This window comes from Cavia porcellus, unplaced genomic scaffold, assembly GCF_034190915.1.
Source record: "Cavia porcellus strain 051 isolate PalLab524CR breed Dunkin Hartley unplaced genomic scaffold, mCavPor4.1 scaffold_1, whole genome shotgun sequence".
NCBI lineage: Eukaryota > Metazoa > Chordata > Mammalia > Rodentia > Caviidae > Cavia > Cavia porcellus.
The window spans coordinates 221,578,359-221,594,510 of NW_026947484.1; the positions used below are offsets into that span (position 1 = coordinate 221,578,359).

The 16,152-nt window shown below is 37.4% G+C and overlaps 1 non-coding gene across 1 annotated transcript; it reads right to left on the reverse strand.

Moving 5' to 3' along the window:
* Window positions 1-2,320: 2,320 nt before the first annotated feature.
* On the reverse strand, window positions 2,321-2,458 carry LOC111757782 (small nucleolar RNA SNORA2/SNORA34 family). Its single transcript, XR_002792069.1, has one exon. It is a non-coding gene; the product is annotated as a small nucleolar RNA SNORA2/SNORA34 family (small nucleolar RNA).
* Window positions 2,459-16,152: the final 13,694 nt, after the last annotated feature.

Here is a 16,152-nt window from a genome sequence, read left to right on the forward strand (position 1 = left end):
GGTCATAGTTTAGGAGTAAACACAGCGTTCTCAGGATTAAGCAAACCACCACGAGATTAATGGCAACATCTACATAGATGATCCTTAAAAAGCTAAGCCAAGCCTTTAAGAGATATGCAATTCATCAATTTAATTGCTTGAATCAAATGCAATGTTCTTCAGAGGAAAATAACAGAATCCATGAGTTCTATCAAATGAAAATGTAGGAAAATGTGATCTATAGACAAAAGCAGCCAATAGCAGTAGACAACCAGATATTGTATTTAGCAAAGACCATGAATAACTCTGAGAAATATGTTTTAAAAAATCTACAGAGGCAGGGCTGGGAATTTAGCTCAGTGGCATAAGCGCCTGCCTTGCAAGCAGGCAGGCGTGAGTTTGATCCCTGGTATCTATAAAAAGGAAAAAGATCAAAAAAAAAAAAATAACCTACAGAGGCATGTAGGTAGGTATAATGACAGACTAGGTTAAACTTACAGCATTGAAAGAAAGGCCCGGCGTGGTGGTACATACCTGTAACCCCAGCACCTGGGAGGCTGAGGTGGGAGGACCATTGTGAGTTGGAGGTAACCTGATTACATAGTGAGTTGTAGGACAGCCTGGAAGACTTCATCTCAAAAAAAAGGGAAATTCTAGAACTGAAAAAACACAGCATCTGAAATAATGAATTCATTGAATGAGATTAACACAAATGAGACATAATAAATGTCAGTAGCAATTATAGAAACTGAGACACAGAGCAGATGGAAGAAATTGATCAGAGCTTTGATGACGCTGGGCGGCATCGAATGGTATGGTATACAGGTAAAATGTACTCTTCAAAGTAGAAAAGAAAAAAGGAGAAAGAAAAAATATTTAAAGAAATAAAGGCTAAAATATCCCAATTTTTACTGAATAAACAGTAAAACAAAAATTCTCAAGCCACAGATTCATGAATCCCAAGTTGAACAGATATAAAGAAAAATACACCTAAAGAAATATGGTCAGACTCCTATAAACTTTAGCATATGTGCTGCTGAAGCACGAACTGTTATAAATTTGTTCGGAGGAAAAATAACACATTATTCACAGGAAAACAATAATAAAAACATCACAGACTTGTCATCAGGAACCCTGCAGCCAGGAACAACGTTGATAAAGTGGGGAAAGGAAAAAAAAAACACCTAGACCTTAAATCCAATGAAAATATCACTGTACAATGAGAGCAAAATAAAAAATATTGTTTGGGAACTAAGAACTGAGGAAACGTGTTACCAACAGACAAAAAATATTTAAAGGTAATTCTTCAGATACAGGTGAAAAGAAGCAACAATGAAAATCTGAAACTTTAGGAAGAAATAGAAAATATGTATATGATTTAAAATGAAATATAAAATACCCTCTTTAATTGTTAAGACACTAAGCAAAAATAATTATAAAGTATTATTATGTGTAACATACATGTGGGAGTAAAATGTATTAGTAAGGCCGATAAAGTATATTAATGATAATATCCTGACTGACAGACCGTGTTATAGTTTTGCACAATATTACCATCAAGGAAACTTGGTAAAGGGTAGTAGAATCTCTGCATCACAACTCTATGTGAATCTTCAATTGTATTCATAAAAAAATCAATTTAAAAACACCTACAGATTTAGGAATGCAAATAAAAAAAGTGACTGGAAAATAACATGTTTACATTTTACAAATTTATTATGACGAAAGACACTGCCACTAATTCCCCTCAAAATATTGTCTTTTCTTTCCACCCCCCTATCCTTTTTTTCTTGCAACTTTCTGAAGCAGTTCTGAAAGTCCTCTTTAGTGAGTGTCTTTCGTTGCATTTTCTTTTCTTTTTTTTTAAAGGGGGTAAAATTAAACGTAACAAAACAGAACAACATAGGACATAAGAAAGCAGTGTAAGAGATGTAAATTTCAAAGCTAGATGACCTGCGATCTTCACTATCTATCATATTGTCTCTTGTTTTCTTCCAAATAGTTGTCCATGTCTTCACACACAGAGAATTCATACTAAAGAACATACTATAAACCTGATCTGAACAGAATGAAGTAGGCATTTTAGGTCTTCAAAACCAGACAAATGGGGAAGGCACTAATGGCTATCTTAGAGTCTCTTGTTCTCTTCAAAATAGCTGTCCACACTCTGTCTTTTGAAGTTCAACAAAACAAAACAGGCAGCGGGAAGGGGTTGCTTGGTTTCCTGGAGCTCCAGGTCCCAGCATTGCGCGGGTCCCAGTAAACGCAGGTGACTCCCGTCCTGGGCTGCCACAACCTGCCACGCTCACAGCCACTCACAGGCTGGCGAGGGGTTGCTTCAAGCTGTTTCTTTCTAATGAATTGACCATTTTCACTGCCCAAGTTCTGAAATGGCCAACACACCATAGAAAGACACCTCTTTAGGCTCCTGCTTGAAACCAACAGCGTCAGGAAGCTGCCGGCCTTGATTCGGGGCCAGTTTCGTTGCATTTTCTTGGCTCAATGTCCTTAACTGATTCAAAACATTTACCTTCAATGATCCTTATGACTTGGGGAAAAAGCAAAAAAATAATAAATACGTAATCCCAGAAGTCCCACAGTAAATAATGCAAGTGAAGACACACCATCATATTTTTATGAGTCCATCTTTATTATAGAATGGCATCCAATAGCAGCATTCACTGTATTTTTTAATCATTAAAAATTGCTTCCAAAAGTAGTAAGTACTATGGGATAAGCATGTTTAAAGTAAAAAGAATTCATCGCATGTAAAAATCAAATCAAATCAAAATATCTTTTCCAAAAATTCCAGGGCACAGATGATTTCTCTCACACATTTGATAAAACCCTTAAGGAATAAATATTAATATTGCATATGTTTTTACAAAAAAGGATGGCAATGTTTTTGAGACAGATGTACATGGTGTTGTATGTCTGTAAGTCATTCTTCATTATTCTATTGCATGCATGCACAAAATTTTAGAGCTGCTATTTGCATTCTTCAACAGTACTTCATAGACCTGCATTTTAAAGTCGTTGTGAGTGAATATCCCAAACTGGAACCGTGGGGCCGTAGAGCAGCTACATATCCAGCTTTACAAACTGAACTCAGCCATGGCCATGTTTCGCTCCTGCTAAAATAACCACGATACTTCTCTAGGCTTAGTGTTCTCATCTGTAAAAGAGAGATTCAGGTTTGATCTCTATCGGCCTTTCTGTTCTCAAATTCTGTAATGATATGAATAAGTCATTGTTCTAAATTCTGGCTTTCCAGTAACATTTTATAGGGAAATAACATCAAACTTGCAAAGAGTTGCAAAACTGAAAATAGTAATAATACTCATACGCCTTTTATCTAAATTTACATATTGTTAACTTACTCGTTTTGTCTTTCATGCTATCTGTATCTATAGAACATTTACTGATGCACACAGAGTATTTTTTTTGAACAATTTGAGGCTATTACATACATTGCAATCCTTTGTCCCTACATAGGGTATATTTCTAAGAATAGGGATATTTTCTTACATAATAACAGTATGGTTCTCAAGTTCATAATTCACACTGATTTAATATTTTAGTCTAATGTACAGTCCAATCCTTTTGGACCATTCTCCCCTTCAATCCAGGATCCAGTTCAGGGTCGGGACAGCTTCTTTAACTTCTTTTAATGGAACTCTCCATAGCCTTTCCTTGTGTTTTACACTTCCAAAGATTTCTGTGTCATTTTTTTTTACACAGGAAATTTCTCGTTTTGTGTTTGCCTGATTTTTACCTCTGATGTGTATAGCTGGGGTGATACACTCTTGGCTGGAATATTGTAAAGATCAGGGATAATATGTCCATCACGGAGATCATGTAGCAGTTGCATTTTAATAGAGGCTCTAGTTTGTTTCATTATTTTAAAGTCAAAACTCAATAAAAACAACGGTACAAAATTTCAAAACAAGAGTGTAAGAGTAACAATGGTGGGACTGAGGATTTAGCTCAGTGGCATAAGCACCTGCCTTGCAAGCAGGTGGTCATGAGTTAGATCCCCGGTACCGATAAAAATGAAAAAGACAAAAAAAAAGAGTAACAATGGTTAGTACATTGAATATTGTTATCTTCAAAATAGTTGCTCATATTACAAAATATAAGCATGAAAAATTGATCAAACAATATAGGCACAAACCTTTCTTTTCAATGAATTAATAACAATTAGTAGAATAACTTGACTCTTTTGTATATGTATATATATATATTTATGTTTCCTTTTCCTTTTCTTCTTTTCTCCTCCATCCCAGTTTCTTTTTCCTTTTGAAAAATTTCTTCCCAATTTACAATACCTATTGTACATCTTAGATTTTATTTACTTTTTCACCTTCTTATACAGGGGAGACAATATAATGTTTGCACATATGAGTCTGATTTATTTCACTTGTAAGTATGGTCTCTAGTTGCATCTATTTCCCTATAAATGACTCAAGTTTATCCTTCTTTATAGCTGAGTAGTATTCTATTGTATATAAATACCACATTTTTTTTTATTTAAAGAGAAAAAAACAGAAAAAAGGGTAGAAATAATACACAATTTCAGAAAAATAAACAGGAAGAAATCACTAGTTGATAAGTTACACATTGTCATCTTAGAAATGGTTGTTCAAGTTACAAAATTAAAGCACACAAAGTGACATTCAAATAATGACACTGCAAACAGTTCTGCTCAATGATCCAACAAAAACTTAGTAATATGGTTATCAGTCCTACACACATGTTTTTTTATCTTAAAGAGGGTAAGATTAAATGTGGCAAAACAGAACAGAACAGTTCATAAGGAAACGATTTAAAGAAACAGATTTCAAGGCAAGTCCACTGGAGATCTTCACTGTCTATCTTACTGTCTCTAGTTTTCTTCCAAATAGTTGTCCCCATCTTCACACACATTGAATATATACTGAACATATAGAACTAATCAAGTCAATACAGGATGATAAAGGCTTTTTAGGTCTTCAAGACCTGATTTTGGGGAAGTCAATAATGACTACCATAAATGTCTCTCATTGTCTTCATAGTAGCTGTCTTTATCTTTATATATGCTGAAATTGAACATAAAAGACTAGACTAATATCACTCTAAACAGTGAATAATAGTATTGCTAGATTTTATATCATAATGCTACAGAATTAGCATTGTGTTTCTTAGTGTCTCTTCTTCTTCAGAGTATCTGTTCATTATATCGTGTATTATATAATCTGTTCCCGTAAATAGTTTAGAAATTCTTCCCAAGTGTGAATCGCTACATGTATATCTATCCTCTCTGTATTATAGGGAAAAACAAATCAAAACAAGACAACAAACAAATTCCATCTCTGCCTCATCTCTGCTATTTTATTCTTCTGCTATTATTTGTCCACTTTACTCCTTCATTCCACTGTCTGCCCCGTTCATTGAGGCCTCTGCCACTGTTGCTGGAATCCTGGTATTTCTCTCTCTCTCTCTCTGAAATGTCCTTCAGTATTTTTTGTAGGGTTGGGTTGGTGGCCATGAACTCCCACAGTTCCTTGTCTTGGAAATATCTTGTTTCTCCACTAATTTTGAGAGAGAGTTTTCTGGGTACATCAGTCTTGGTTGGAGGTTATTTTCTTTCAGGGCTTGGACTATTTCCCCCCAGGCTCTTCTCAATTTGAGAGTTTGTGTTGATAAGTCTGTCGTTATTTTGATCAGTTTTCCATTGTAGGTAATCTGCTTCTTTTCTCTGGCTGCTTTTAATATTCTGTTCTTGTGGTGGATTTCTGGAATCTTGATTATTATATGTCTGGGTGTAGATGTGTTTTGGTTGTAGGTGGCTGGAGTTCTGTATGCCTCATTTATCTGGATATCATTTCTTTTTCCTATGCTTGGGAAGTTTTCCTTAATTATATCTGTGAATAGTTTTTGTAGTTAATTTGTGGTTACTCCTACTTCTTTGCTCACATTTTTTATTCTTAAGTTATAAATCCTCTTGTTGTCTTCTAGACTTTAATTGTTTCTTCCTGGTTCTTTGTTATTTTTAAGAGGTCTTTTCTTTCACGATCACACATCATAAATCTCTCTTCAAGTTTCGAAAGGCCAACTTTAGTTTCTGTCAAGGCATTTTGCCAGCTTTCAATGGAGTATTTAGTTTCCTGGTAATCTCTTTGGATCTGTTTCATGTATTCTAGATTTTGTTTACATTCTTCATTAAAGGTTTCTCTTTCTTTTCTGTTTTCCTCTGTCTTTCTATCTGTGTTCTCTTGGTAGGGGCTTATTTTTTCATTAATCTTTTTATATCTTGCCTCATAGAAGTACAGTTTTAAATTAATCTATGAGATCATGAAGATATTTCTTTATGTCTACTGATACTGTGTCTAATATTGTATGATTACTGCCCTGGTTCTCTTCTGTATTTACCTCTCCTGGGCTTATTTTCCAGGTCAGTGGCTGGAGTTTTTTTTTTTTTTTTTTTTTTTTTTTTAAATTTCTGTCTCTTGTCATGTTTCTGGTTTCTTTCAGATAGGTGTGCCCTGGGGGGTCTCTGGCCCTCTCCATATTGCTTAGGGTCTTTCTGAAGCATGCTGACTGGGGTTTTGCTTCCCTCCCCAATTTGCTGTTATCTAAGGTACATGCAGGGATGCAGGGACAGTTAGGCTGTACCTTGTGGACGTCACAGAGTCATGACTGTTTTGTCCCTGGCTACTGGGTCCCAACCAGAAGCATAGCTCAGCCCCAGCAGAGCCCACCAGTTCTCTTTGTGCCAGGGGTGGTCAACTGATGCCGCTGTGGTGCTGGGCTCTACCCAACTCCAAGATGTCCTCCAGCCAGCTACAGCAGCTGTGGGACCCAATCCCCAGCCCTCACTGGGAATCAATGCAATTCTCCATCTTGGCTCCAGTCCATGCTGTGCCGTGTCCTCCTGCCAAAGGCTTGGGGCTCAATAATTCCCGTTATCGGTAGCCATGGTTTCAGCTTGACCTTGAATCGCCTGACTCCACGGTGCTCCCAGCACAGTGCGGACCAGTCTCAGTGAGCACACAGGGCTCCAGCCCTCCACTCACATTTTTCCTTTCTCTGCAGAGGTAGATTCTAGCTTGATGTGGTTTTTCTATGTCTAGATCAGCATCCTGCCTCTTCAGAAAACTGTGCGGTGCCTGGGTTTGGTGCTCAGGCACATGGTCTTCTCCATGGCCTCCTCTTGCATGGCCAGGCAGTTCCAGCTGCTCCATGGGGCCCTGAGACCCAATTTCCAGTACTCACGGAGAGCCAATAAAGCTCTCCACCTTGGCTCCACTGCACACTGGGCCGCGTCCTCCTGTCAAGGGCCCGGGACTCATTGACTCCCGTCATCAGCAGTTGCGGCTTCAGTGTGACTTTGGATTGTCTGACTCTAGGGTGCTCACAGCACACCACAGTTCAGTGAGTGTGTTGGGCTTCAGCCCTCCACCCGTGTTTTTCCTTCCTCTTCCTAATTTTATTTTTCCCTTCGGTTTCCTCTTGGCTTAATAAGAATCATTCTCCAATTGTCTGGACCTCTCCATGTTGTCAAATTCTAGCATCTGAGCTGTTTTCCCCACAGAGGTTCTCTATCCAGCTTCCTATCAAGGAATTTTTTCTCTTCCTACCACATCTTTTTTTATCCATTCCTTGGTTGATGGGCATTTGGGTTGTTTCCAAGATTTAGCTATTACAAATTGTGCTGCTATAAGCATGGCTGTACAGATATTGCTATGTTATGGTATTTTTAATTCTTCTGGAAGATACTTGGAAGTGAATTACCTGGGTCAAATAGCATCCTAGTTTTTTGAGAAGTCTTCACACATCATGTTTTCCATGGTGGTTGCACCAGACTACATTCCCACAAACAGTGGAAAATTGCTCCTTTTCCCCCCACAGTCCCGTTGGCATTTACTATTGATTAATTTCTTGATGATAGCTATTCTTACTGGGATGAGATGGAATCTCAGTGTTGTTTTAACTTGCATCCCTTGAATGACCAATGATATTGAACATTTTTTCATATATTAATTTGCTATTTGTATTTCTTCATCAGGGAAGTATATATTCATCCCAGCTTCCAATTTTTGGATTGGGTCTTTGAATTTGGGGGATCTGATTTTTTTCAGTTCTTTGTATGTTCTAGATAGATATAAGTCCTTTGTCTGAGGAACATTTGGCTACAATTTTTTCCCACTCTGTGGACTGTATTTCACTCTGTCGGTGATTTGTTTTGATGTATAAACGCTTTTTAATTAGATGAGATTCCAGTTTTTGATTCTTTGAAGTGTTTCTTATGTTGTTTGGGTTTTGTTTATGAAGTCTCTGCCTACTCCTGTGTCTTCAAGATTTTTACTACTTTCTGTTCCAGTAGATTTAGTGTTTCTGTTTTAATATTTATATCTTTGATCCATTTTGACTTTAGTTTAGTGCATGGTGATAGACATGGGCCTAGTTTCAGTCTTTGGCATGTAGAAAACCAGTCTTTCCAGTACCATTTATTAAAGAGGCTTTCTTCCAGTGAGCATATTTGGCCCCTTTGTCAGATAAGGTGCCTGAATGTATTTGTAGTTGTGCCTGCATCTTCTGATTTGTTCCGCTGACCCTCAAGTCTGGTATTTTTTTGCAAATGTTATACTGAATTTATCACAGTAGCTATGTAGTATAATTTCCAGGCAAGAATTGTGATGCCTCCTTCCTTTCCTATGTTGCCCAGCATTACCTTGGCTATTCTAGTTGTCTTCTGTTTCCAGGTGAATTTTAGAAAAAATTTTCTCTATCTCTGTAAGATACACTAATGGTATTTTGATTGGGACTGCATTAAATATGTATAACAATTTTCAAAGTGTGGCCATTTTCACTGCAATGGTTCTTCTTGTCATGAGCAGGGGATATCTTTCCATTTTCTGATATCCTCTTTGATCTCCTTTTTCAGAGTACTTTAATTTTCAATAGATAGATCCTTTACTTCCTTTGCTAGATTGATTCCCAAGTATTTCATTTTTTTGGATGCTATTGTGAAGGGTGTGATTTCCCTAATTTTTCTCTCATGAATTCATTATGTACAGGAATGCTATTGATTTTTAAGTGTTGACTTAATATCCAGCTACTCTGCTGAATTTGATTTTTAACTCCAAGAGTTTTTTGGTGAAGTTTTTGGGGTCTTATATGTAGTGTCATGTCATCTGCAAATAATACTTTACCTTCTTATTTTCCTATCCTTATTCCTTTAATTTTTCTCTCTTGTCTAATTGCTCTGGCTAATGTTTCCAGAACTATATTGAATAGAAGTAGTGAGATGGGCATCTTTGTCTTGTTCCTGATTTTAGAGTGAAAGTTTTCAATTTTTGTCTATTTAGTATGATGTTGGCTGTTAGTTTGTCATAGATGACTTTTATCAGGTTGAAGAAAAGACCATCTATTCCAATTTTCTGTAGGGTTTTTATTGTGAATGAGTGTTGGACTTTATCAAAAGCTTTTTCTGTATCTGCTGAGATGATCATGTGATTTTTGTCTTTGGCTCTGTTGATATGGTGTATTATATTTATTGATTTGTGTGTGTTGAACCATCCCTGCATTCCTGGGATGAATCCCACTTGGTCATGGTGTATAGTCTTCTTGAAGATTTGCTACATTCTGTTTGCTAGTATTTTATTGAGGAATTTTGCATCTATGTTCAATAGGAATATTGAATTTTGGTCCTCTACTTTGGTTGGGTCTTTCTCTGGTTTTGGTATTAAGGTAATACTTGCTTCCAAGATTGAATAGAGAGTATTACTTCCCTTTCAATTTCATTAAAGAGCTTGAGGAGTATTGGCATTACGTCTTCTCTAAATTTTTTGTAAAATTCAGCAGTAAATCCATCAGGATGAGGGCTTTTCTTCATTCATAAATTTTTAATTACATTTTCAATTTTGTTAACTGCTATTGAGTTATTCAGAATTTTTATATCTTCTTGGTTCAGCCTTGGCAATTCATTTGTATCCAGGAATCTGTCCATGTCTTCTGTTTTCCATCTACGAGAGTAAAGATTTTTAGTAGGTATTGATAATCTTCCAAATTTTCACAGGATTTCTAGTGATTTCAGCCTTTTCATTCCTCAATGCATAAATCTGAGTCTTGTGTTTCCTTTTTCTTTTTTAATAAAGTTGGCTAAGGGCTTATCAACTTTATTTATTCTTTCAAAGAACCAACTCTTTGATTTATTAATTCTTTGTTTTGCTTCCTTGGTCTCCATCATGTTAATTTCTTTTTTTTTATCACGTTAATTTCTGCTGTGATCTTCATTATTGCCTCTCTTGTATGGGTTTTGGATTTATCTTGCTCTCTTTTTTTCTAGAACCTTGAGGTGTAACATTAAGTTGTTTATTTGTGACCCGCTGTTTTCCTGATATGAGAATTCTTTGCTATAAATTTCCCTCTGAGGACCGCTTTCATCACATCCCATGAGTTCTGATATGTTGTATCTGTATTCTCCTTTAGTTGTAGACATTGTTTAATTTCTTCTTTTATTTTACCTGTGATCCAGGTTGTTTAGGAGAGTATTATTTAATTTCCATGTTTTTATGCAGTTTTTGCAGTTTCTTCTGCCATTCATTTTCCATTTCATTGCAGTGTGGTCAGATAATATGCACAGGATAATTTCAGTTCCTTTGCATTGTACTTAAGCATGTTCTGTGGGCAAGTTTATGGTCTATTTTAGAGAACACCCCGTGTGCAGCTGAGACAAATGTGTTTTCTGATGATGTTGTGTGGGATACTCTGAAAACATCTACTAAGCCATTTGTTCCTAAGTTTGATTCAGTTCTGGTATTTCTTTGTTCATTTTTTGTTCAGTTTATCTATCTCTGTGACAATGGGGTATTGAGGTCTCCCATTTCAATTGTGTTATTATTTATTTGATTTTTCATATCTATTGATGACTGTCTTATACAGTTGGGTACTCCCATATTTGGTGCATACATATTTATGATTGCTGTCTCTTCCTCTTGAAGTTTTACTGTAACAAGTATGTAGTGAACTTGTTTATCTCTTTTGAACATTCTTGGTTTGAAGATCACATTGTCTGCAAACAAAATAACTACCCCTGCTTTTTTCTGGGTTCCCATTGCTTGGAGGATTGTTTTCCATCTTTTGACTTTCCCTCTACCAATTTTTTTGAGTTAAATGTGTTTCTTGTACACCGCATATTGTTGGATCTTGTTTCTTGATTCATTCTGCTAGTCTGTTTTTTTGTTTGGTGAATGGAGACCACTTACACTGTTGGTTATAACTGATACAAATTGGCTTCTTTGTCATTTTGGGAATTCTTGGTTTCCATCATTTTTCTAAGCTCATCTATTGTTTTATCTGTGTCTTCTCTAATATCTTTGATTTTAAGCATCATTTCTTTTTGTACCTGAGAAATTATTTTCTCTATTTCCTTTTCACTTGTTTTTTTGACTTTTAGTCTTATCATTTCAGAAAATTCCAATATTCAACTTCCAATTTCATCCATCTCATTGAGTTCTGGGCTTGTTCTAGGTGGGCTGGGGATCTGGGGTTGCATTTTGCTTCTGTGTTTTATCATTTTTTATTTTCTTTCTTTTCTTTTTTTTGACTTCTATGTTGATGCTTGCTGATTTCATAGCTATATATATATAGGCTTATCACTAGTATTGAGGTTTTCTTAGAAGGTATCTGTTCCTCAGGGATGTCCTTTAGATAAGAAGTGTTTCTTAATAGCTATCCCAAAAACTTACCTTCCCAATTTGCACAGGATATAAAATTGTTATTTGGCTTAGATCTCAATCCTTTGTTACTGGAATGTGGTGATGGTTGTTAAAAATAAATCACAGTGTTATCACACAGAAGAGAAAAACCCTTTAATTGACTAAAGTAGTGCAGTTAGTAATAACAATAGTTTCAAGTACAGCTTAACTACTGACAGCTATGGTAACCACTAACCTGCTACCTCCATCCACTAGGGGAAACTCTGAGGTTCTACAAAAAATCAAGCATATACTGTGCACGTGTATTTAGTGACTCTCCCCTTAGTGGAGTGATTTTACCCTTCTGTGGGAGGCAGGGGTGAGGGCTAAGATGGGTAGGGGACAGGCTAAAGTGATGAGTGAGGCCAGACACAGTAGAGTCAAGGTTGGAGGTCAAAGGATGATCACCCAAGTTTTAGGAAACTGGAGGACACATGAGAGATAGAATGCAAAGGAGTAATCAGAAAGGGCGAGACACTGATTGCTTACTTCAAAGTTTAGATTCAAGAAGTAGTTGAGGAAAAAGAGAAAGAGGATAAATAGAAGGAAATAAGAAAGAAACCTAAACAGAAAGAAGAAAGAAAGACAGAGAACAAAAAATAAAAAAGAAGAAAGGAAAAGAAGGTAAGAGAGAGAGAGAGAGAGAGAGAGAAAGAGAACCCAAATACAAAAATAACTCCAGATTATAAAACAAATAAGACAACATCTAACCAGACAGGGAAGGGAGAGCCAATAGGACAAACAAGGGAGAATAATATACCCAGAACTGTAAACACCTCTGGTGTCTATAGCTCTGTGAGCGAGCATTCGACCCCAGAGGTGTGCTGGGCATGGAGCTGATCCTGGCCTCTGGATGTGGGGTGGGACTGGCCTCTGCAGCTCTCCAGAGCCCAGCTGCTTTCTCACTGCTGCTTCAGATGCTTCCACATTGCTGGTCTCTCTGACTGCTCTGCCCTCCAAAGGCGTATATGGGCCTGTTGTCCTGGATCTCGGGTTTCTGTTTGGTCCACCAGCTACAGGTGTGTGTCTCTGTACTCTTCTCCCCCTGCTGTCCAGGCACAATCTGCAGACTCTAATTTGAAAGGATGATATTTTAAGTGTGATTTCAGGCTTATCAAGTAAACACAGGACACCTGATCCTATGTTTATTCACATGTCAAATAGTTATTGAGGGGCTGGGGATTTAGCTCAGCGGCATAAGCGCCTGCCTTGCAAGCAGGCAGTCGGGAGTTCGATCCCTGGTACCGACAAAAAAGAAAAAAAAAAAAAAAAAGGCAAATAGTTATTGAATATGCACTGTGAATCAGATATTGTTCTGGTTATAGTGAGTACCATGCTAATCTACATTAGGTGATTCTTTTCATCTTAAATTTATGTTTCATTTGAAGATTTAGACAAGGTATATACAAATAAACCAATAATATAAAGTGGATCTTGAGAAGAAATATTGAAAAAAAATTTAAGGTAATGTCACATAGTATATGGCAAAAGTTATAGAGTTAGAAAGAGGGGCTAATTTAGTTATCACACTGAGATTTAAATCACCAGAAAAAAATCAATAATGGCCTTAAGGCAAGACATGGAATAGAGGTTTGCATATAAAAATCAAGACAACATCAGATATCTACACACACATAATTATTGAACTTAATCTCACCTTTAGCTATAAGACTTCCATGGTATCATCTCATTTCTATTCTCTGATTACGTCTCCCATGGTTTCATCTTACCTGCTGGGCTACCTGTGATTCAACCATTAAAAAGTTTACAAATTCAATGTCAACGGCCCCATTGTTTTCATTGTTTAGCATCTCTTTGTCTGCATTTCTGTTCTTGTTGGGACCAGGCTCCGTGGCCATACACCCTACACTTCTGGACTTACTCTTTCTCCATTAAGTCATCTGGATAAATTCCAGTGGTGGCTAAACTCAGCCAGCCCGCTGCTCCTCACCTGATCCAAAGCTGCTGGGGCCGCCTGAGAAGAGCATGCGAGGTCTGACGCCCTCACACTGAACGCATGGCCACACAGTTCAGGAGCGTTTAGGGTACCTGTTGCTGCTTCTATTCTTCTCTCACAGGTTTGCTCTCCCACCGTTTAGAAAGATGAGCTCACATTTGCCCCCCTGTCCTCCATTCATCAATATGCCCCCTCCATCCTCTCCCCAACACCTTCAATCTCAGATGTTGATTTTACCTCGCATTTTCAGAGGGGAGGGACAATCCCATAGGAATACTCAACTTTCCACAAAAAAACAAAAACAAGAACTATAAAACATTTGCAGTTACAACACCAACTTTCCTGTTTCAAAAATCATGTTTGCTCCACTCTCCCCTACTGCTCCACTCTGGGAATTATACTCTCTCTGTCCTGAAATATCAATCTCTCCCTTTCTGGAACATTCTCATTATTACCAACTAACATGCTCTAGGATCTCCCATGTTGAATGATGCAGCTACCCAGCTATTATGTCAAATTTTTTGCTTCTCTTCAAATTTCTTGGAAGTTGTTCTTATGGTTATTCCTTACTTTGTCATTTTCTTCTCCACCTCTTCTCATGGGGCTTCAGTTCTATCAAACCCTGCACGTTCTCCTGCTAATGTCATGCCTGACCTCTGACCTCTGACCTCTGCAAGGCTGCGTGAAGGCGGCCATTTCTCTGCCCACTAAAGCTCTTAGTCCACTTGACCTTCCTGATCACTTCGTGCTTGCAGCTCTCTCTTCTCCTGGTCTTGCTTCCTCTCCCTCGTTTCCTCTGCTGATATTTCCTCCTTTGGGTTCCCTCTTGATTGATGTCTCTAGCACTCATTCATGGGCTCTTTTCATCTGTATTTTGTCTTCCCCCTTGGTCACACCATGGATTCCTGAGGCTTTTTTCCTTTACTTATTTGCCAGTAACCTGTCTTCTGTGTGTGAGGCTCTGTGACGCAGGACCACTAGGTTTCTGATCCCAGTGCTGGGTATTTGGGACCAGTGTTGGGTATTCTTCTCCTTTATCACAATAATAAATATCTAACTTACTTAGCAAATGAGGGTGTGTCTTGAGACTTTACATCTGACACTCAGTTTTTTTTTTAAAGTAAACATTATCATTAAAAAATTTCTTCTGGTAAATTATTTTATGATTTCAGTACGGGAAAGGTCATTTCCTATCGCATATAGACAAATGCAATGCTGTTTGTTTTAGTTTCAAACTTTCCACTCTAAATTTAAAAGCGAACTTGAGTCAACCAGAGTGCAAATTCTCCATGTGTGGCCTGCCTTCCTTCTTCCCCTAATTTTGTAGCTGGAAATACCCTAAAAGGAAATATAGCACCCTTTTAGGCAAAGTGAAGAAAAATAAACTGCTTCTAGGGTAGCTTTACAAATGTACATTTTCCATCACTATACTTCATGGTTTAGAGTGGCTCTTAAGGAAAAATGGAAAAAGAAAACAGAAAATCGTCAAAGCACATGCACAAAACCATAAAAATAGAAGAGGGGGCTGCGTGCGAGTGTACTGGGCAAAAAAAGCAAATTGATCTTTTTAATTCTCAGCCAGCTGAATTTTTAGTATCTCTAAGAATGAGTTGGTAAAAATTTTTAAAAAATAGACTTTCTCCATAAAATTTTCCAGGTTCTACAGAATCCAGGTTGCTATTTACTCTCCATCTGTTTGGACAACTGGCTCAGCCTGGAATTCAGCTCACCAGTCCCAAAGATGCTTGACTTATTTCTTCAAGGAAAATTTCCCTTTACTCACCAACCATATAATTACCGCTGTCCTTGCTTAGGGGCGCGCCTGAGGTCAAAGGAGATCAATTCCTTCTCCCTGTCCCCCTCCAGACCTGCCCATATGCCATTTACTATTCTGGAAATTCCTGCAGAAGTATCTGTTTATGGAAACCATAAACATATTTTAGCACAGCTATCATTAAAAACCCCTGTAGAATTACAGGTAAGGACAGTGCTGTGGAAATTACCATTAGAGGAAGGGGAGATAGAGAATTTAAAAAATTCTGGCTTGAGGTTTGGAGGCATAATTTGGTTGTAGAGCAGTTGTCTGATATGCTAGAGGCCCTGCATTCAACCCTGAGCACTACAAAAAAGGAATTCTGGTTTTTATATCATCCTCTGGAAAATACCTTGATGATGCCTATTTTCCAATTGCAGGAGTGGGTTGGAAGCGGGGAGAGAAAGAGGTCTTTTTTTTTTTTTTTAAATAAGATCATACAAAATGTATTTTATTGTCTTAGCAATAACCCTGCACATCTGTTGAAATTTGTCATTCAAATTTTGTATTTTACAGCCAGTCTGTGGTAAGTTACAACCTTTGAGTATACGTAAAAGTTTGTGAAAATATCATAAAATGCTAAACCTCCTTTGTTGCTGCTTTCAAAGACTTTTGCAAAGAGGCAGATGCTATAAAGAGAGAGGTTGTTACACAGTGAAGGT